The 21,837-nt window shown below is 40.5% G+C and overlaps 1 protein-coding gene and 1 long non-coding RNA gene across 5 annotated transcripts in view; one reads left to right on the top strand and one right to left on the bottom strand.

Moving 5' to 3' along the window:
• osbpl3 (oxysterol binding protein like 3) overlaps positions 1 to 21,837 on the bottom strand; it is a 148,946-nt gene that overhangs the window by 112,535 nt on the left and 14,574 nt on the right. Inside the window, exon 1 of one of the 4 annotated variants that reach the window (XM_008112666.3) lies at positions 9,062 to 9,419. The exons of 1 other annotated variant lie outside the window; for it this stretch is intronic. The gene's annotated coding sequence lies outside the window, so the exon portion shown is untranslated. Of the gene's footprint in view, positions 1 to 5,084; positions 5,172 to 9,061; positions 9,420 to 21,837 lie in introns of those variants that run through there. 2 more of the 4 variants (XM_008112668.3, XM_062958084.1) reach the window with 2 other exon arrangements.
• LOC134292602 (uncharacterized) lies at positions 9,500 to 20,194 on the top strand. Its single transcript, XR_009999861.1, has 2 exons — positions 9,500 to 11,216; positions 11,632 to 20,194. It is a non-coding gene; the product is annotated as an uncharacterized LOC134292602 (long non-coding RNA).

The following is a 21,837-nucleotide window of genomic DNA, read 5'->3' as shown; positions in this document are numbered from 1 at the left end:
AGACATGGTACTTATCCACAAATTAAACACTGGTATCATAAGGCTAAACGTAATCAGTCAGCTGATTCTACTCGACCATGAAATACTCCAGATATCCTTTCTCTCCTCCAACGATCTAGTCCAGACCTTGGAAAAGTTACTTTTTGGGGAATTCTAGGAATGGCTGCCTTAAAAAAATAACATTTCCAAGAACTGAGATATTCACAATTTTAAAAAAATGTAATGACAGGTATTCTGCAGTATTAATTATAGTTTGAGAACATATGCCTCTCCAAATTTGAGAGTTTAACCTTTGCAGTTTTGATTATTCATGGATTTGATGGAGATGTTATCGCTAGGAATCGCAATATCTTCCAGTGTGGGTGGTTCTATGGTTAGCTTTTAGCAGAAGAAGACTATAGTCATGCTGGAGAAATCCCTTGAAAGGTATTCTCTCACATTTACAAAAATAGTGAAGTTTTTCACTTTCACATGGATACTGTATTATTATTATTCTGTACTTTAACTTTAGCAAATGTGGAGGCCTCAGCTACCAAACATACTAAGTCTAGTTCTAACCTTCTATCTCCCTCATTCTACACAAACTTGCAGTTCTGTAGGATGAATAAATACAATACTCATTTGAATGCCAGCTTCTAGATGGAAGAATGCAATAAAAGTGGCTAAATTACATAGGATCAAAATCTGAGTACTGTTTAATATATATAAAGGTAAAGCTTTCCCCCTGACTTTAAGTCTAGTCGTTTCCATCTCTGGGGATTGGTGTTCATCTCTATTTCTAAGCCAAGGAGCTGGTGTTGTCCATAAACACCTCCAAAGTTATGTGGACAGCATGACTGTGTGTAGTGCCGTTACCTTCCTGCCGGAGCTGTACCTATTGATCTATTCACATTTTCATGTTTTTGAACTGCTAGGTTGGCAGAAGCTGGGGCTAACAGCGGGAGCTCACTCTGCTCCTCAGATTTGAACCTTTCAGTCAGCAAGTTCAGCAGCTCAGCAGTTTAACTCACTGCACACTGGGGGTTAAATATATAAGGAAATATTATTTTGGTGATGAAATCACAAAACAGTCTTCTATTATATTATCCTGAAAATTGACCTTCTTGTCTTAAGAAAAACCACTCTAGTTAAAAAAACCTTTTTTTTACAATTAAGGTTTTTATAGCTACATTAAAAATATATGTTCATTTCTACCTGGCTCTAAAACAGCATGTACCCAATTTTATAAAACACACATTACTGGATAGTCTCTATTATGTTTTTACACACATGACTGCAACTTCATTGAGGCAACAAAGCATTTAAAATCCCCAACAGCCCTTAAGTACTTCAAAACAGTACTTTGCAGGATGTTTTGAAGAAGTCATACATAGAACACACTAAACAGTAAACTTCATTTCAGACATCATCCATATTTTCTGCGCTTTGTGAATAGCATACTTGAGCTTGGGTTTACCATAGTAGTAAGGGCCCCATCTGCTGTTTCTCAAATTAACTCATACCATGAGCAGCAGATTTCACTGAGCAGTTTCTCAAGATCTGCATAGGGAAGAATGTTAAATAAAGACACAGATAAAATGAAGAAGAAGGCAGCTTTAGAAGAACTATATAGCCTGAAAAGATCATCTGTAAAACAGGGATGAGCAAGTGTGTTGGTTTCTGGAGCTCTTCTCTGCCCCAGGACTCTTAGGAGACCACACTGACTGCCCCAAATGTTCCTCATACCCAAACAAAACTGGGAAAGACCAAAAATCAAATTCTGGTTTTGGAAAATATATACCATACATCATGAACACTGCAGAAAACAGTGGACCATATATTTTTACAGAAGCATATCACAAAAAAACACTGGAAAACCTAGAAAGTCTGACAAACCTTTTCAATTGTGCTCTAGATCCTCAAGTACCCTTTTACTGTATGCTTTGGTCAGAGGAATAGCACAGAACTGCACTGGAGAACATAGCCTCACAAACACTTGGGGGGGGGGGTGTAATATATTTTCTGGAGACTGAGGAAGTGTACTCCTGAGGGGGTTCTGCAGTATAATTAAAAAGATGAATCACCTCTCCCAGATGCTTCCAGGAAAAGCAATTCACCTATTTGGGGGAATCAGAAAAAGTGCAGGTTCCAGCAGTCTGGAGAAGCCTCAAAACCCATGGGGGGACTTGTGGCCCCTTTGTGGTCTTCAATCAACTCTAATTGTCTTAAAGAGATGCCAAGAAATTGTTTCTCTGTAAGGGTTTGCTTCCCTTTAAAGGGAACGAAATGCCTCTAACTCATCTGGGGCACAATCTTGCAGGGTGGTAATCTAGTAATTTAACCCAGTGAGGCGGCTGCTCCGGGGAAAACACTTTTGAACAGGCAGCAAACTGCTGCTATTGCTGCTCTGAAAATGGGCGAGGCACCTGTGGATTTTCTGCCTCAGGTATTAAAATAATTTGGCTGCCCTTAAGCACAATGCACCTTCATGTGTAGGATGGGGAGGGAAGAAGGCGGCAGAATACCTTAGGCAGTCCTGCAGGAAGGGTTACTGTATATGCTTGGGAAGGAATACACACAAAAAGTCAGAGAAAATAAAGAATTAAAATTAAAATCCAAGTGGGGATCAACTACACAATAACTACAAACCTATCTGAATGCGTTATGGGGAGGATAAGTCAAGGATGACAAGAAATCCAGGCTATATGAACTAGATGTGTGTGGGGTTTTCAAACCCTAGGATAGATATGTTTCTTAAGCTAACTTCAAGCGCATAAATTTAATAGGAGAGTTTTGGCCAAAATCAATAAATTGAGCTCTCTACTATTTCCACTGTGCTATTGAGTGAAATGGAGAAACAAAGTGAAGCCTAGTAATATGGAGATTAGTATAATTTGGGCACTACTGTGTTTTGTACTTGAAGGCGCTACTAGAAATAGACTCAAGATCTCCAAAGGCTTTATACTTTGTTCAGGCATTTAAAAAATCTGATTTATAAGATTCATTAAAAGGCAGTGCAGTCAGGATCCTCATTTTAGGAATTGATGGACTATATTAGCAGAAGTCAAAAGATCCAAACTAATTTCTTTCCATGTTCCCCCTAATTAAAGCAATACAGAATAGACAATATTTTAACCATAATGAATAAAGAAATCAAACCATCACTTGAGGAAATATTCAGTGACCTTTCCTTTGGCTATTTCAAAAGAGAGAGAGAGACAGACAATTTGCAAATGTTGGATTTTTTTTTTCGTGTCAGGAGCAACCGAAGTTGCTTCTGGAGTGAGAGAATTGGCCGTCTGCAATGACGTTGCCCAGGGGACGCCCGGATGTTTTGATGTTTTACCATCCTTGTGGGAGGCTTCTCTCATGTCCCCGCATGGAGCTGGAGCTGATAGAGGGAGCTCATCCGCACTCTCCCCATGTGGGATTCGAACCTGGCAACTTTCAGGTCAGCAACCCAACCTTCCAGTCACTTAGTCCACTACGCCATCTGGGGGCTCCAATGTTGGATTAATTTGCTGGAAGCTGCAGTTCAAAAAAAAACTGGAGGCCTATCCAATTTCCATTCCATCCAATGAGTGGCACTCATCTCTCTTTTCAAAAGAGGTCCTTTCCTAGGACTTCCTGGGACTGAACCTGGAATCTTCAACAGGGAAGACATTTGCTGGCTTTTAGCTCTTTTGTTTTGTTTTTTAAATTACTTCTGTGGTTGATATTTTTATGTTGTTGTCCTTATGACCCTAGACTTGTAGACTATACAATGATGCTTTCTTTGCAAGCAGAGATGCAGAAATCGTCATCTTGAGACTCAAGGAGGCTTATAAAAGAGACAACTGAAACTAAAACATATACGGTCAAGGCCAGGCTGTCTTCTCTGACTCCAAATGGACAGGCAACCACTTTTCACTGATGTGTGAGTTGTGCCCAATTGGTTGGAGAGCCAGCGTAGTTTGCTGTAATCATTGGACGACGACTGGAGATGAGGGTTAGATTACACTATGTAACAAAATTGGAAAACATTTCTGTTCCTGGTTTATTTCCTGTTTAATTGTGCGGTACTTACTTTGAAAGTAGTTGTCATACTCCAGAAACTTCATTTTTGTGGCTGTTACAAACTATGTTGAATTGGTTGAGACTCTATTAGATATCCATTGAAAAACTATAGCAAAATGTGCTGCAGGATGTCTTCCAAAAACCAAGTTTTTTGTAGTTTAGTAAACTCTTTCCATGTTTTTATGATAGAGCCAATCAGGAAATGACATTTATAACCCAGGGATAGCAATCGTGTTACACAGTGTACATGGAAATTCATTGGGTGACTTTGGATAAGTCAGACACTCTCAGCCCCAGAAAGTCCTATAGCCTTAGGGCAGGCATGGTCAAAACTTTGGCCCTCCAGGTGTTTTGGACTTCAACTCCTACAATTATGTGAGTTAAAGTTCAAAACACCTGGAGGCCACAGTTTGCCCATGCCTGCCTTAGGGTCACCATAAGTCAGAAAAGAGCTGAAGACACACAGCAACAAAGTTGGACTTTGTCTCCTGTGCTAACATGGCAACAAACAAGGAGAAATTCTCAAAAGAAAACTGCTCCACACACAAAAATGAAGGAAAGGAAGAGCCACCAGTTATTTCCACTAACATGCAGCTACTTGCAAGCCCTGTGAAGTTACAGTCAGTTGCTAATTGCTACTGCCAAGCAGAACTGCACAAGAGCAAGAACTATAGTCATTCCCTGCAGAATAACTCCCAAGAAATTCACCTCTCCACCCCCGGATTTTGCAAAGCAGCACCGAGCTGGTGTTTGGAAACACAGACTTAATTCTCTCATTCATGTAGAATTAGTTGTTTTTCAATGCACAGAAAGAAACTTCTGGATCTCTTTAAAACATCCCATTAAAAAACTTTAAATGCAGTGCATTCCAAGCTGGATAGAGGGGACGACCACACAGAGCAGCAAACAGTGCTCTTTAATTGCACTACTGTGGACTGTGAACATTTTATGAGACAAGATAAGGCTCATATTTGAAATGTGAATCTTTTTGAGGAACACAAGTAAACTGGGACATCTGTTCATGCCTATTCAGGCTAATGAGTTTTTACCTCCAGTTAACACAGCCAGCAAGCCAAGTACACCAGGGGGAATCGGGCAGCTGTATCCTTCCATTTAACAAATGAACTCATCCTCTTTACTGCAAATAAAGATATGAAACAAGTGCTCAGGCTACATCTCAATGGCAGTTGGAACCACATTTGGATGTGGATTACTGCTGCTCCTGTAGAAGAAAATTTATCAGCAAAACAGGTTTCATGTGCAGAGGATTTTTAAAGCAGATTTCTGAACTGCAGTGCACATATGTCCGGCCAGACACCCTGCACTTTTAAAAAAAGGAAGCCAGACAAAGACAAATTGAATGTGTGTTTTATTTCATGTTTATATGCCTGATCAGCAGCATCAGGAGCCAAGAGTTTTGTTCCTATACATTTATGAATCCGCCTTAGTTCAGCAGAATCATATATTTATTCCAGCTGCTTTGCTGAAATTGTGGTCTGTGTCAAAAATTGTTTTCCTAACATGAGTTCTTAAAAAATTGGAAATGTTTTTAAAGCTTCTGCAAGGGTTTCTGAACACTCACACCAAAGTAAAAAATTCCATTCCAGTGGCCAATCTTTAATACATGACGTGTGTAATGTTCTCCATTTTTCCAAGTGACTATTTTATGTCTATGTTAACACACCATCTTTAGATATCTAGCTTGGAAAATGCTATTGTTTTTACTCACAAAAATCAGCATAAAAAGTACTATAACTTCTGTCTTTCTGGCCAGAAATAAGCATATTGCAATGAGACCAGGCTCCTTTAAAAAGCCTGAGGATGTACAGTTAGTCTAAGAAAGCTTATGTTACCAACTCTGTTCTCTCAGACCCCTTCCACCCAGCTGAATAAAATGCCACATGATCTGCTTTGAACTGGGATATGATAGTGTGGACTCAGATATTCCAGTTCAAAGCAAATATTGGGCCTTGATATTCTGGATTATATGGCTATGTGGAAGGGCCCTCAGTTGGTCTCTAAAGTACTACAGATCCCTTGGCATATTATCCTTATTTAGGCCATCAATTCCAGAAATTAGCACTAATTTACAGTTGTTCCAATGCAAACCAGCTATGTTTCAGAATTCCTGTTTTATAAACTTACATATTTACTCTAACACAGCAAGAGCCTGAGGCACTGCTGTGCTGTATTGTTTTGAGAAAATGAAACAAAGACATTTTTGACGGAGCATCTTCCATTAGTGGAACAGTTTTAACAGTCCACAGAACTCTTTGGCAAAATAAGAAAGCAACCAGTTTCTAGTTTATACAGATCCAGTGATATGTCAAACATCCAATGTGGATCATATATCAACTACATAAATGGTCAAACTCTTTGAAAATCTCCTTCAGAATAGACAAAACCCAACCCTTTTGCAGCAACCAAATGTATACACAAATGATAAACTGCACTATAGTATGTTAAAATTAATTTTTCAGACTCATTAGCATAATATCCAGGGGACCCTTGCTATCCTTTGGTTTTAGTTCTAGAATCCCGTTGGATACCAAAATCTGTGAATGCTCAAGTCCTATGATAAATAATGGCAAATTAAGGTTCGCTTTTGGGGATATACATACATACATACATACATATATATATATATATATATATATATATATATATACACACACACACACACACACACACACACACACACACACATACATATTTAGATATATATATATATAAGTCAAGCCGGAGCTGCAAGTAGTACATTGGCTTAAACCCGTGTGCCGGCAGAACTGCTGACCAAAAGGTTGGTGGTTCGAATCCAGGGAGCAGGGTGAGCTCCCGTCTGTCAGCTCTAGCTCCCCATGTGGGGACATGAGAAAAGCCTCCCACAGGATGGTAAAACATCAAACATCCAGGCATCCCCTGGGCAAAGTCCTTGCAGACAGCCAATTCCCTCACACAGAAGCGAGTTGCAGTTTCTCAAGCTGCTCCTGACACACACACACACACAAATAGTCAAGCCATGGATATTTGAATCCATAGATACAGAACCTGTGGATGCAGAGAGCCACCTGTAATTGGGAGAGTAGTGGAAAGGTATATGGCAAATGCATTATTTAGATTTGCTCAAGGAGTTCTCTAGTCTAAGAATGAACAGAAGGTAAACTGAGCTCTACTGGTAGATTCCTGTATAATTTGCAGTAGGTCCCAGATGAGTTTGAATTCCCAGATGTTTAATTATGTCTGCCAGAAATGAGACCCAAACATACCTCCACAACAATTCCTGAACTTAATTTTTTTTTTTTTTTTGCTAAAATGGGGTATTTTTGGAAGTAAAGAGAAATATAAAGGCTGTTCAATTTGGGCACTAACATTAATTATAATTTCTATAACCCAAACTTCTTTGGTTTCAAACTGATGAATTTCAGGAGTTTGATAAAAGAGAAAGCAGATTCTCTATCAACCCATAAATTCGGTTCACATTCTGCCTTCTGACGATGCAGAGGCAGTGGGTGCATCGTTCTACACCACATAATGAATGTATTAGTCTCCAGTGTTAATATTGTATGTTTTCTGTTGATTTTAACGATTGTTTTTACTGTAATTGATGTTTTTATTGGATAACTGTTTTATTGCTGTGTTTTGATATTTGATTGTTTTATCGGGCAAGGCCCCATGTAAGCCGCCCCGAGTCCCTTCGGGGAGATGGGGCGGGGTATAAAAATAAAGTTATTATTATTATTATTATTATTATTATTATTATTATTAAAAACTCTAAAATCAGGACAGTAAATAAAGAACAACACTCTGAAAAAAGAGGAAATCCAGACATGAAACAATCAGGGCCAGCTAACACCTCCCAACAAAGGATCCCACAGGCAGGAATAAGCCAGGCCTTGAAACTGTAAGGCTTCTCAATGCTAATCAAGGTGATTAATTGCAACATTAACACTTGCCTCTAACAGACAAGAGTTCTTTCTCCCACCCTGGACCTTCCACAGATAGATAAACCTCCCTCACCTAGCTTCCAACAGACCTCAGAACTTCAGGGGATGCCTGCCATAGATGTGGGCGAAACGTCAGGAGAGAATGCTTCTGGAACATGGCCATACAGCCCAGAAAACTCACAGCAACCCAGAATCAATGTAGTTTGATACCACATTAACTGCCTTGACTCAATGTTATAGACCAGGCATGGGCAAACTTGGGCCCTCCGGGTGTTTTGGACTTCAACTCCCACAATTCCTAACAGCCTGCCGGCTTTTAGGAATTGTGGGAGTTGAAGTCCAAAACACCCGGAGGGCCCAAGTTTGCCCATGCCTGCTATAGACGCATAGGAGATGCAGTTTTACAAGTTCTTTAGCCTTCTCTGCCCAAGAGTGCTGGCACCTCACCAAACTACAAATCCGAGGATTTCATACTATTGAGCCAATGCACTTAAACTGCATTAATTCTATAGCCTTAGCACCCAGGATCCTCAGGAAGCAAATCCAAGGAGCCAGCTTGGAGTCTGACCCTGCAATTCAGGGCAAAGTGGGGTGTCTCTACACATTATAATTAATGCAGATTGATACCACTTTAACTTAAAAGGTTCTGGAATCATGGGAGTTGTAGTTTAACAGGTTTTCTTTGCCAAGAGGGCTAATTTGCCAAGAGGAATTCCATAGCATTGAGTCATGGCAGTTAAAGTGGTATCAAACTGCATTAATTCTACAGTGTAGACCAGGCATAAGCAAACTTGGGCCCTCCAGGTGTTTTGGACTTCAACTCCCATAATTCCTAACAGGCTGTTAGGAATTGTGGGAGTTGAAGTCCAAAACACCTGAAGGGCCTAAGTTTGCCCATGCCTGGTAGACGCATCCTTAGCTATATAAACTGTATTCCAAATGAATAAACAAACCTATTTTCCAGACAGGGGGAAAGGAAGACTATGGAGAACTACAGATAGGTGGTGACGGTGGGGTTTCAACCTAAATAAGAAGTGTCTCGCTCCTGCTCAAAGCCAAGAAAAGAAACCTTAAAGTCCTACCTGAACGCGGGCAGTAATTGGAAGCACGGGTCGGAGTAATGTAAGCTCCCTCTGATCCGATTTTGCCCCTGTCGCAGGCGGATTGTGGCGAGGATGAAGCCCAAGCGGCTTTCCATCACAGGAGAGCAAAACCTATCAAGGCGGCCGCGTGCAGAAATGTGACCGGGCGGGCGCGGCAAACGCGAGAAGGAACTCTTCGGAAGAGGCTCGACTCGCAGGCTTCACTGTTCCCTTCACGAGCCAGAAAGGGGCGGGGCTTTAGAGCTGGCCCCTTTTTTTGAGTCCAAGAGAGGGCCAAGACGCCTCCCGCTTGATTGACAGCCACGCCGGCCAACGGGAACAATCGAAATCCAAACCGGGGCGCTCCTTCGCGCTCTCCTTCTATTTCCGTGATGTCAGGCGGCGGCGCTGCATCTCGGACAGGTGGGAACGGGGCGATGTGACGCGGGCGGGCAGGAAAAAGTCAATGCAGCCTGGCATAAATAAATAAAATAGATAAATGGCTTCTACTCCCGGGAGTTTTAGATTCACAAGCCTTCTCTGGCAAAGAGGTCACGAACTACAACTCCCAGGGTTCCACAGCAGGGAGCCATGGCAGTTAAACCGACTGAAAGTGCATTAATTCTACAGTGTAGATGCAGGTTTCGACTTCAGAGGAGCAGGTTTGCAAGGAAGCCAAGCTTTCGGTGCCAGAAACTTAATCCAGTCAGCAACTCCCAGGATCCCATAGCAGTTTAAAGTGGTATCAAACTGCATTAATCCTACAGGGTGGACGCAGAGACTCCCCCCCCCAAAAAAAAACTTGCTTCCAGGGAGACTGCTGGCTTCCCCATCCGCCAAGGAGAGTCGCCCCTGTTTCCGCGGACGCGAGTGGATGGTCGGTCGGTCGTCCAGAGGCGGAGCCTGGCCACGGGATCCTCCAGTAATCGCATCAGCGCCTTGGCTCCATTCACGAGTTTCCTTCCACTCATCTCCTCCGCGGGGAGGGCGGCTAGGGGGTGCGTCTGCACTGTGGGATTGATGCAGTTTCATAGAATCACAGAGTTGGAAGAGACCTCGTGGGCCATCCAGTCCAACCCCATTCTGCCAAGAAGCAGGAAAATCGCATTCAAAGCACCCCCAGCAGATGGCCATCCAGCCTCTGCTTAAAAGTCTACAAAGAAGGAGCCTCCACCACACTCCACTGCTGAACAGCTCTCACAGTCAGGAAATTCTTCCTAATGTTCAGGTGGAATCTCCTTTTCATTCTTCTGTTACTTTAAAAATATAATTATGGCATTCATAGATGATGACACATTTTAGTAACTCAGCAAGAGTATGAAGAAAGTGAAGGGATGATACAGCAACCTAAAACACAATTTACTTTGTTCTAAAAAAAAAATGAGCGCAACGAGTTAAACCACTAAGCTGCTGAACTTGCAGACTAAAAGGTCGCAGTTTGAATCCGGGGAGCAGGGTGAGCTCCCGCTGTTAAGCCCAGCTTCTGCCAACCTAGCAGTTTGAAAACATGCAAATGTGAATAGACCAATAGGTACTGCGCCGGTGGGAAAGTAATGGCGCTCCATGTAGTCATGATGGCCATATGACCTTGGAGGTGTCTATGGACAACGCCGGCTCTTCGGCTTAGAAATGGAGATGAGCACCAACCCCCAGAGTCGGACACAACTAAACTTAATGTCAGGGAAAAACCTTTACCTAAACCTTTCCTTAAAAATGATTTTTTGGATTGAAAAACAGCTGGCGTACATCAAATGCAAGGCTCTGAGGAAAGAAATTATGTTCATGTCATTACAGCTTTGGAGAGCACGTGGCTTCCCAGAAATGTTATACTGCGACTTCCATGATCCCTTGTCACTGGCTACAATGGATAATGAGGGCAGGTCAGAGTTGCAGTCCAGGAATATCTGGATGGCCACACATTTAGAACCAGAGCTGAAGTGAATAATTTTAAGGTTCAAAAGATGACCTCATATGCCTGCTGTTGCCTGACCCATTTCATCTTCTGCTGAAAGAAGTCTCAATATAAGTTCATGTTCTTAAAATTATATAAGTTGTCGCTCATTCCAGTGTGTTTCTGTTGAGAATGTCAACAATTCATCAGTGGAATGCATGGTTTGCATGCAAAGATATCCAGTTTAATCCCTAGCATTTCCAAGTAAGTACAGGCAGATATTTTAATTACAAAAATGTGAGTCACTGAAAGGGTTAAATAAGCTAGTGTTGCCCTGAGTAGGTGAGTAGGCTGAAGCCTGTTAGAGTTAGTGGGCCAAAGCTAGTGTCATCCTGAGTTGTGTGAGAAGGCCGGGTGTGAGAAGCTTTGATGAGAGAAGCCCCAGGTTGAAGGCCTCATGTGCGAATCTTCTGTGTCAAGGCTACTGTGTGTAAAGCTATTGTGTGAAACTCCTGTGTAAGTTCATTGTGAGAGGGGGCTCTGTGAGAGCGAAGCTGTTTATCTGCATGAGAAAGAAGTCCAGCATGGAAACAAAGAAGGAAGTATAAAGAACTTAATTGGTGTTATGGAAACCTTGTTTTTGTAAATAGTGTAACTTATAATTTTGCATTCCATGCAGTCATGCCGGCCACATGACCTTGGAGGTGTCTATGGACAACGCTGGCTCTTCAGCTTAGAAATGGAGATGAGCACCAACCCCCAGAGTCCGACACGACTGGACTTAACATCAGGGGAAACCTTTACCTTTACCTTATAATTTTGCTATAAAGGAAAGCCTCCTAAGGAAGAGATAACATTGGTCTGTGTGTTTTTGTTCTTTTTATCACATTTGGCTACTGTTGCTGGGTCACTCTACTGCTAATAAGTTACTCTGCTATACGTTTATGGGGAGGGTCTTTTGTTAATAAGCTCACTCGCCCAACACATGAGTCATTTGTAAGTCAGATGTTTGTAAATCAGGGACTGTCTGTATTTGAAAAATTCACACCAGATCAGAGCAAAAGCTTATCTAGTCTAGCATTCTGTCCACATAGTGGCCAAACAATTATTTACAGGAAGTCTGCCAGCAGGACATGATTTCAACAGCAGGGATGAGCAAAGGTATTGTGCATCTCAAACCCAAAGTTAGTACATAGCCTTTGGTCATAATTACTCATAGCCTTGAATTCCACTATTTTATCTAATCTCCATTTTAAACCAGATAAACCATAATGGCATTTTATGGTAGAATATGACTATGAACATACATGTATTGAAATAATACAGCCGACTTTCCACATTTGCAGTTTTGACTCTTCTGGATTTTATTGTTTGTGGATTGATTAAAATATTCTCTTCGAGGACCTCCAGTGCAAGAATATGGTCAGTTTTTGCTGGAAGTTGGGTGAAGAGTCATGTTTGAGGGCCTAGATTCCTAGGGAAATGCTATCTCAGGTAAAAAACCAATAGCAATTTTAAATTTGCGGTTTTTCACTTTCCCAGGGAATCTGTGCACCTGACCCCAGCAAATGTGGAGGGCTGATTTTACATCCTTTCTTCCCTCCTGAATTTACTCTTTAGCTTCAATGAATGCTTGCAGATTCTGTTGTAAGCCATCGAAGTTGGCACGGATGTTACTAAAATGATACATTCTTTCTGAGTTTTAAGGCATGAACATATTTTGGAAATAAGATTCAGCATCTTGGAACATTACTAAGAAGTTCAGACCGAAGGCAGATTCACTGTTCCACTAATGCCAAAGCCACTCATTTATAGGAGATCAATTTTCTTCACAAAATGCATAACTGTATTTGTGTCTCTTCTCACTCACATTTTTATTAAGCTAGGCCACCCCAAATGTATGTCTTTCCTGCTGAGGGAGTTGCTCCAGTTCATTGGTTCCCAGCCTTTTGACCAGGGACCACTCTCCAACATTAGTACCAAAGGGGTAATGAAACAGTTTTCGGTCTACTTTAGATTTGGTTTGGTTATTTGGGGTGCTGATTCAGAAAATTGCTTTGGATAGACCACATCGGCTCTAGTTTCTGATACAGAACATAGGCCATCCAGTAGTCGCCATCAGCTTGCCCGCAGAAAACCATACCTGCATGTCTCATGGACCTTTTTTTAGGGTCTCGAGGCCTACCAGTGGGCCATGGCCCTTGATATTGGGAGACACATTTTCTATGCCTTTTGCAGTCATGTAATTTTTTTTCAGGTGCAATATCTGAAACTACACAGTATCCTAAGCGTGAGCACATCACATATTGGGCAGTATGATACTGACAGTCTGGTATTGATTCCAGTTCTAATTATATACGAACATTGCACTTTTGTTATCTTAAGAGCAGCCAACCACACATTGGTGGGACACTTGTTCTACTAACTGTCAGCTGATATTGAATTATGTTCTAAGTTTCTATGAAGACCAAATCCTGCACTTTTAAAAAATAGTCTTGTATTTTTTTTTGTGGTGCCGGTTTCTCTTCCTCCTGTCTTATCCCAGTTTGTAGAATATTTTTATTGTATAACCCTTTTGAATTTGTTCAAATCTGTCTTTCTAGGCTGTTCATTTTGAGTGCTACTTCAGTGGGAAAATGGAACTGAAATCTAAATAACAATGATAGTTTTCCTTGTGCTTCAGTGATAGTGATTTTTATCACTAAGTGTACATTTTGCTTCAATAACAAAGAAAATCGCTAGTTGAGGTTTGGACTCTTAGTCCTCATTTCAGGCTTATACTTAAAAGAAATAGGGGGTGTGTGTGCTCTTAATTTTCATTTCAACTTTATGCTTTTTTAAAAGTGTGTCTGATAGAGCCTGCTTTTACTGTAATTCAGCTCGTTATTAAAGATAGAAGCTCTAGTCCATTTGCTCAATTTGATGTTATTTCAATTCTCTTTGATTTGCTGTACTTTGAGATAAAATGATGTGATCTGAATGAAGCCCTGAATCAGCATCTCCAGCTTTTCTCCTTTAAAACCATTTAGAATGGTATTCTATTTACCAAAAGCTTGCCATGGTGTTTTCAATTAGACTATTCAAACTGAATGACATCTGATTTTATGGGATATCTGAGAGAGTAGAAAGAAAGAAGAAGAAAAATATGGACTAGAGAAAAACGTATGATGTTTTAAATTACATAAGGCCAGGATTAGTCAAAAATTGTAAAGTTCTTTCATGTTATTCAGGCATCAATCCTCAAGACAGTTTCTCTGGGAGTAGCTAAAAGGGCTACAAAGCCCTTAAAGTCACCTCAGACAGGATGTCGTGGCCACCATGTCATTGCAATCCAGAGTCTGTTGCTATCAACTGTCACAGCGACTCATATCAGTAGAATCAGGGTCCTATAAACCGGAACAGCTTGCAAAAAAAAATTTGCTATGTTTTAAAAGCTTTCTCTTATCTTTCTTGCAAACTACAACCTTACTTAGGGTGCATTCATACAGTAGACTTCAAGCAGTCTGACACCAGTTTAACTGCTATGGCTTAATGCTCTGGATGCTCTGCTATTGTCTATTCTTCTATACAGACTGCACTTAAATTTATGGGAACCATGCAAATGAAGTGTAGTTCTCACATGCTTTCATTAACAGTATCTGCTGGAGTTTGGTTCCAATACCTCCCATTGATTAAAAAAATCTATGGGTGCTCAAGTCACATTATATACATATACAATCACATAATAAAATTGTGTCCCATATACCCATATACGAAAAAGTAAAATCAAGATTCGCCTTTTGGATTTTTAAAAATTCAAGTTGTGGATGGTTGAATACATGGATGCAGACTCTGTGGATATGGAAAACTAACAATATGTCTAGCTCTCAAGTTAGAACCAGACTTGGGGAAAATTAACTTTTTGAACTACAAGTTGAATTCTGCCTGGGAGATCCTGGGAGTTGTAGTCAAAATGGTATTTTACAAGTTTTTCCTTAGAATTTAGGGCTAGTTCAGCATCTATGGTAAATACCTGAAGCCCAACCTGGAATCATGTGAATGTGTACACTAAACATCACCCCATTTGCAGAGATGTAGCCAACATATATGGAGGGCTTCAGGTTAGTTGGTCAAGGAATAATGTTCTTTTTTTGATATTTGCCTTCACTTTTCACTTTCCCAATTTTGAGATCTCAATTTATCTTTATAGCAAGCGCTTTTCTCTCTTCAAATACGTATCCAAAATGTGAACAAAATCCAGTATTTATCAAAATCAATCAAGTGTACTGGCTTGCAGAACCCCTCTGGCAATTAAAGTCATTCACAAAGATGTCTTGGGTTTAACTTTAATGCCTGGTTACTTACAAGAAAGGAAGAAAGTTACAAATAAAATATGTGGGGAAAAACTCTGATTTTACTACCTCCTGGAATCTCAATCCCTTCAGTTCATGAGAGTTCATTTTGCCACCCTCAAAGTTGGTTTGAACCGGTTCTCATTATCAGTCTCTTCTCAGGCCAGACCTCAATTATTAGCGCATTCCCACACTGGGAATCGGATGTTTACTTTCTTTTCTCTGGCCCCAGTCATGGCATGGAGACGTCTGGAGTTCCATTAAACATTAGGCTGATCCATGACATCAAGAGCAAAAGAAACAAGAAAGCAGGGCAGACAAAATGGGAAATATTTTCAAATTAGTAATTCGTATTTTTCCCCAAAACTTAATTTTTACAATAAAAAGCTAGGTCCTTTTTATTTATTATTTTTCAGTAGTCAACTCAAAGGTGAAGCACTGATGTTCCTCACTTTACTTAATTGCAAAAAGGGAGAACATTGTGATACAATTCTAGCCTAACAATAAATAACAATAAACTTCATTTGTAACCCGCCCTATCTCCCCGAGGAGACTCAGGGCAGTTTCCAAAACAGAAGTGGTTAACTGTCAGGACCCAGACTGCAGAGCACCAATAACCTTACACAGAGGCCAGTCTCTATCTAATATCTTTATTAAAGAAATATATAAAATCAATAAAAACAAGTGAAGAATATAGTTCAGAAGCAGACCTTTCAGATGAGGTCAAATATAGTCCAGAAATGTATTGTCCAATATAAGATATTAGAGTTCAAAGTTTTAATCCACTTGACCGAAACACACACTTTGCCAAGCAATAGTGTGGGGAAATAACAGAGTCTTTAAAGTCCAATGAAGCTTGACAACAAGGCTGGAAATAAACTTGATTCTTGGCTAGATCCGTGACTGAAGACGAGGCTAACATGAAGCATGAAACAGAGTCCGTGGTAAAACCGTGAAACAGGGCAAGGCTTGAAGCTTGATCCGGGAAGCAAGGAACTGGGATTACGAAGTCCACACACGATCTCTCTCCTCAAGCTGATCAATTGACTCCGCAAAGAAATCCTCGCGCCAACCACCTATATTGGGTCTCGTTTTCCCGCCAACAGAACTCTTTCCCTAGAGAACGGGAAGCGAAACCCAACTCTGTCCAGATGTGTGACTCCTTAGAATTTCCCAAGGGAAGCAGACCTAATCAGCTTGATGTTTGGCAGCTAAGCGTAAACTCCTCCGTTGGGCCTCTCTGACTCCCCTTTCTCTGGAATAAGATTCTTTTCTGGGAAACGGTGTGGAGTTCTGCCCAAGGTCTGTTTGGCTGAATTCTTGAGGGCAAACATCAACATCCTGCAGGTGAAGAGACTCCGGCTCTTGCTGAACCGGCAAAAACCCCATGTTTTCCTCTTCGTCTGTCACAATAGTACTAAGAACAGGACTACAAGGCGCATGAGTCCTCACATTAACATTCAATGCCATAATGAACAAACTAAACAAATCAAACAAATAGCATCAATATAAACTTATAAACTTAAATGACTAACCAAAGAATAATTAATACAAATAAACCTCAACATACACATTTACTTCATAATAAAAGCTAAATAGTTAACATACAATAAAAGTATAAAATGAGGATGAGTGATGTTGTATAAACTCATGTGATGATTATGTAGAACAACCAAACAGCGCCGGAGTGGATTTCCAGTGTCCAAACAAGGTTATGTATTAAGATGTTCTAATCCTTCTTTTCTCCATAAGCTAAGGTGCAAAGATTGGTTTTAAAGAGTTTTTTTAAAGGAGAGGAGAGAGGGGGTCATTTCTACTTCTTTGGGGAGGGAGTTTCAAAAGCGGAGGGCAGTCATGGAGAAGGCCCCCTCCCTCATCCCCACCAACCACACTTGAGACGGGGGTGGGATCAAGAGCAGGTCCTCCTCCGCTGACCGCGTTAGTTTATGTGCGGAGATGTGGTTAGTTAAATAGCTTGAACCAGAACTGTTTAAGGCTTTATAGGAAATCACCAGCACTTTGTATTTAGCCCAGAAGAAGACCGGCAGCCAGTGGAGCTGCCACAACAGAGGAGTGGTTCTTTCCCTATACAATGCTCCAGTTAGTAGCTTGGCTACCGATCTCTGAACTAGTTGAAGCTCCCACACTCTCCTCCTTTCGAAGGGACTTGAAAACCTGGATGTTCCAACAAATTTTCGAGAATGATTAACCTAGGCCCAGTCCCTAGTTAATCCAGATAGCATTCTGCCCTGCACGTTATCCACTATCCCAGGCCCTGTGATATGTTGTTGTACTATCCCTGGCCCAGACCATTGGCCACGTAATTGGCCACGTTCATCCTGTAATCCTGGCTATTGACTTGTTGAACCTTTTACTGATGGAGCTACAAGGAGATGGGTTTTTAAAATACTGTATATACTCGAGTATAAGCCTAGTTTTTCAGCCCTTTTTTTAAGACTGAAAAATTCCCCCTCGGCTTATACTCGGGTGAGGGTCCTGGTTGGCTTATATTTGGGTCAGCTTATACTCGAGAATATATGGTACATTTATTATTTTCCCCTATTATTATCGGTATTATTACATTTATTATTTTTCTCTATTATTGTTGCTACTATTACATTTATTTTACTCTATTTTTTATTATTAATACATTTATTATTTCACTCTGATCTTATTATTATTACATTTATTATTTTACTCTATTTATTATTACATGTATTATTTTCCTGTATTTGTTGTTGTTATTATTATTATTATTATTATATGTATTATTTTACTCTATTTATTATTACATGTATCATTTTCCTGTATTTATTATTATTATTATTACATGTATTATTTTACTCTATTATTAAAATGATACATAAGGGCATTTACATTGAAGAAGATGAGAATAATGATTTAATCAGAATTGGACAGTCTTATCTTAAATTTGAGCTTTATGCAAATATTCAAAAACATTTAACCCACTGATGCCTCAATTAATGTAATTTTATTGGTATCTATTTTATTTCTGAAATTTACCACTCTCGGCTTATACTTGAGTCAACGTTTTCCCAGTTTTTTTGTGGTAAAATTAGGTGCCTCGGCTTATATTTGGGTCGGCTTATACTCGAGTATATATACGGTACTTTATTTTTACTTTTAGTGTGTTTTAACAAGGTAATTACATTGTGTTATATTGTTGAATGTGTCCATTTTGTTTATTGTCTGTATGGTTTCTTTCTGGCAATTGAATGTTTGTCTTACATGTTGGAAACTGCCCTAGGTGGTATACAAATAAAGTTTATTATTTTATTATTGAAGCTTTCGAATAACCTTCAAATGCAACCCCACATAGAGAGTATTGCAGTAGTCAAAACAAGATGTAACTAAGGTGTGGACTACCACGGCCAGATCTGATGTCTCAAGGAATGGGCGCAGCTGATGCACAAGTTTTAACTGTGTGAAGGCTCTCCTGGCGACTGGCGACATCTGAGGCTCCAGGGTCAGCAATGAGTCCAGGATCACCCCCAAGCTGTGAACCTGCATCTTCGGGGGAGTGTAACCCCATCCAACACAGGCTGTAACGCTATACCCTGATCTGCCTTCCGACTGACCTGGAGTACCTCTGTCTTGTCTGGATTTAATTTCAACTTGTTAGCCCTCATGATAGCAGCAGGTTCAGATTATACTCTCCAAAATGTTAGAACATTGCAATATCTGATCCAGGAACATTAAAACCCAGCTGCTGAAATAGCTCAGAATCTTCCTTTTTGACGATGGGCTCCTGAGATAGGTGTAAAGAGGCCATTATAAGACAGCTCATTGTTTTATTGTGGGGTATTGCTGGCTGCTGTTGCCTCTGCATCCACTTGTTCCTTGCAAGTTCTTTTCTGTTCTTTTTCTAAAGGGAAGGCAGGGAAACGGAGCCTCTGTTGCAGTATGCCGAGAACGGAGCCTAATTATTTCAGTGAACAGTACCAGTATTTCAGAGGAAAGGAAGGGAAAACTTGAATCATTTTATATTTTAAAGTGACAGCATACATGAGATTTTTATTTTAAAAAATCCCTAGGTGGGAATAAAAAGAGTTAATTAAGGATTCCAAGCCCCCAGTTACTCCAAAGGGCACTCTTGGCCTTTATAGGTTTATATGGGTTTGTCACATGCTATAATAATTAAGCAACCTGTATATTTCTAATGGGAGCCCCTGGTGGCGCGGTGGATTAAACTGCTGAGCTGCTGAACTTGCTGACCGAAAGATCAGCGGTTCGGATATGGGGAGCGGGGTGAGCTCCTGCTGTTAGCCCTAGCTTCTACCAACCTAGCAGTTCGAAAACATGCAAATGTGAGTAAATCAATAGGTACTTCTCTGGCGGGAAGGCAATGGCGCTCCATGTAGTCATGCTGGCCATATGACCTTGGAGGTGTCTACGGACAGCGCTGGCTCTTCAGCTTAGAAATGGCGATGAGCACCAAACTCCAGAATCTGACACGACTAGACTTAATGTCAGGGGAAAATCTTTTCCTTTACCTATATTCCTAATGTGAATCAGAAAGAAAACTACCTTGTACTAATGATTTGTGTGCCATCTTAATTTAGGGAAGGAGGTGTATACCTTGGATTTTCTTTAGGCATCTATGTTTAACCAAACCAACTTTTTAAAATTAGATAGTCTGAGTGATCTCCAGGGAGATAGCGTGGAATATAAATAAAGTTATATTATTATTTCATTATTTGAAGTCTATTGTTTACCTATCCTGACTCCCTTGCGATGTAAACTAATGCTCTTAGAGATGTTTCTCCGCCTCTTGTTCTTCCACCAAGTTCTCTCTCGATCTTCCAAGATATTGCTACCTTCGACCAGTATCTTGAGTTACTATTCTGTCTTAAATTGAAGCTCCTACAATAAAACAGTTTCTTTCTTCTAGCCATTGGTGTGTTTATTCCTTAAATCAAGATCTCTGCTACGTACACTCTTAACAATATTACTAAAATACCCCTTTCAAAGTAAACAAAATATAAATTGATCACTCAGCAAAACAGTTTCTTTAAGAAAAAAAAGCTTTGGAATCTAACAGAATTGAAGGATTTCACTGGAAATAGTTCTTCAGTGCAGAGTCAAATCTACTATTACTCAAAGCTGGTTGAAATGCATGAAAATAAATGATATCTACATTCCGAAGGATCTATCAAATGCCCAGGAGGCATACTCTACTTTCATGAAGGTCACATGCGCAGAGCACGAAAATGGTCTTTGCTCCAGAGGTTTGATGATGAGTAGGTTGGCTGACTAAGAACAGTGATGCATGAGCAATGAAGTGGGCTGGTTTAATTATTGCTAATTTCAAGGCATTTGCACAACAGCCCTTTTATAACTTTACTTGGGGGCAAGGGGCTGGAATTTCACTGCGGCAACTGGACTCTGATCCAAACAATGAAATCAAGCTTAAGTAATACATCATGAAAAGATATGTATTATTATGGCACTTTATGTCATGGACTCTGCATCTGATGTGTTCAAGATACCAGAACACCTCCATGCCATGAGTTCAGAGCCAAGGTTGAGGAATAAAAACAGAGTAGAATCATCTGGAGCTCTATGGGAAAGAGCATGATAAGATAAACTGGCTCAGACTGGAAGACCTAGAGGCTGAAGAAGGAACTTTTGGGAGTTGAGGGGTGGAGCTTTTGAGGGGTATTGAACTGCCTGTGCTTTCTTCATTCATAACTTTGCTGTATAGTAGTAACCTAGCATTAAAGAAAGGGCCCCTGGTGGTGGCGCAGTGTGTTAAAGCGCTGAGCTGCTGAACTTGCAGACCGAAAGGTCCCAGGTTCAAATTCCGTGAGCGACTGCTATTAGCCCCAGCTCCTGCCAACCTAGCAGTTCGAAAACATGCAAATGTGAGTAGATCAATAGGTACAGCTCTGGCGGGAAGGTAACAACGCTCCATGCAGTCATGGTGGCCACATGACCTTGGAGGTGTCTATAGACAACGCCGGCTCTTCAGCTTAGAAATGGAGATGAGCACCAACCCCCAGAGTTGGTCACGACTGGACTTAACGTCAGGGGAAAACCTTTACCTTTACCTAGCATTAAAGAAATGTCCAAGTTTCCTTGTGAGTGACTCTAATTGCTAACAAGGTTCGATAGTCATCACACATTAACCATGCAGAACTATCAGATTTCAAAGAGCAACTCACACCATATAATTGTTGTTTAAAATAATTTACTCCGAAAATAGATGCACAACCTGATCTCATAAGGCATCATGTGTATTTGCTTGACTGCTTGCATTAGTTTTGGATATCCATCCTCCTTATATTGCATCTGAAGAAGTGGGTTAATGTCTACAAAAGCTCATGCTGAAATAACAGATAGTCCTAAATGTGTTGCTACATTCTTCCCCTATACCTCTTTCCCTTTTTTAATGTCGGTTTTGAAGATCCATGCCTTTGCCACACTTGGCCAAGAGCAAACATTGATTTGCCAAAGAAAAAAATTAGGCATGAATCCATTTCTTGAGAGTAAGAGATTCCAGATTGAAAGCTCATTGAAGCCAATGTTGTTTC

Source organism: Anolis carolinensis, chromosome 6, assembly GCF_035594765.1.
Source record: "Anolis carolinensis isolate JA03-04 chromosome 6, rAnoCar3.1.pri, whole genome shotgun sequence".
Lineage (NCBI taxonomy): Eukaryota > Metazoa > Chordata > Lepidosauria > Squamata > Dactyloidae > Anolis > Anolis carolinensis.
Note: the sequence above shows the minus strand (reverse complement) of the source record. Positions and strands in the feature narration are given on the sequence as shown.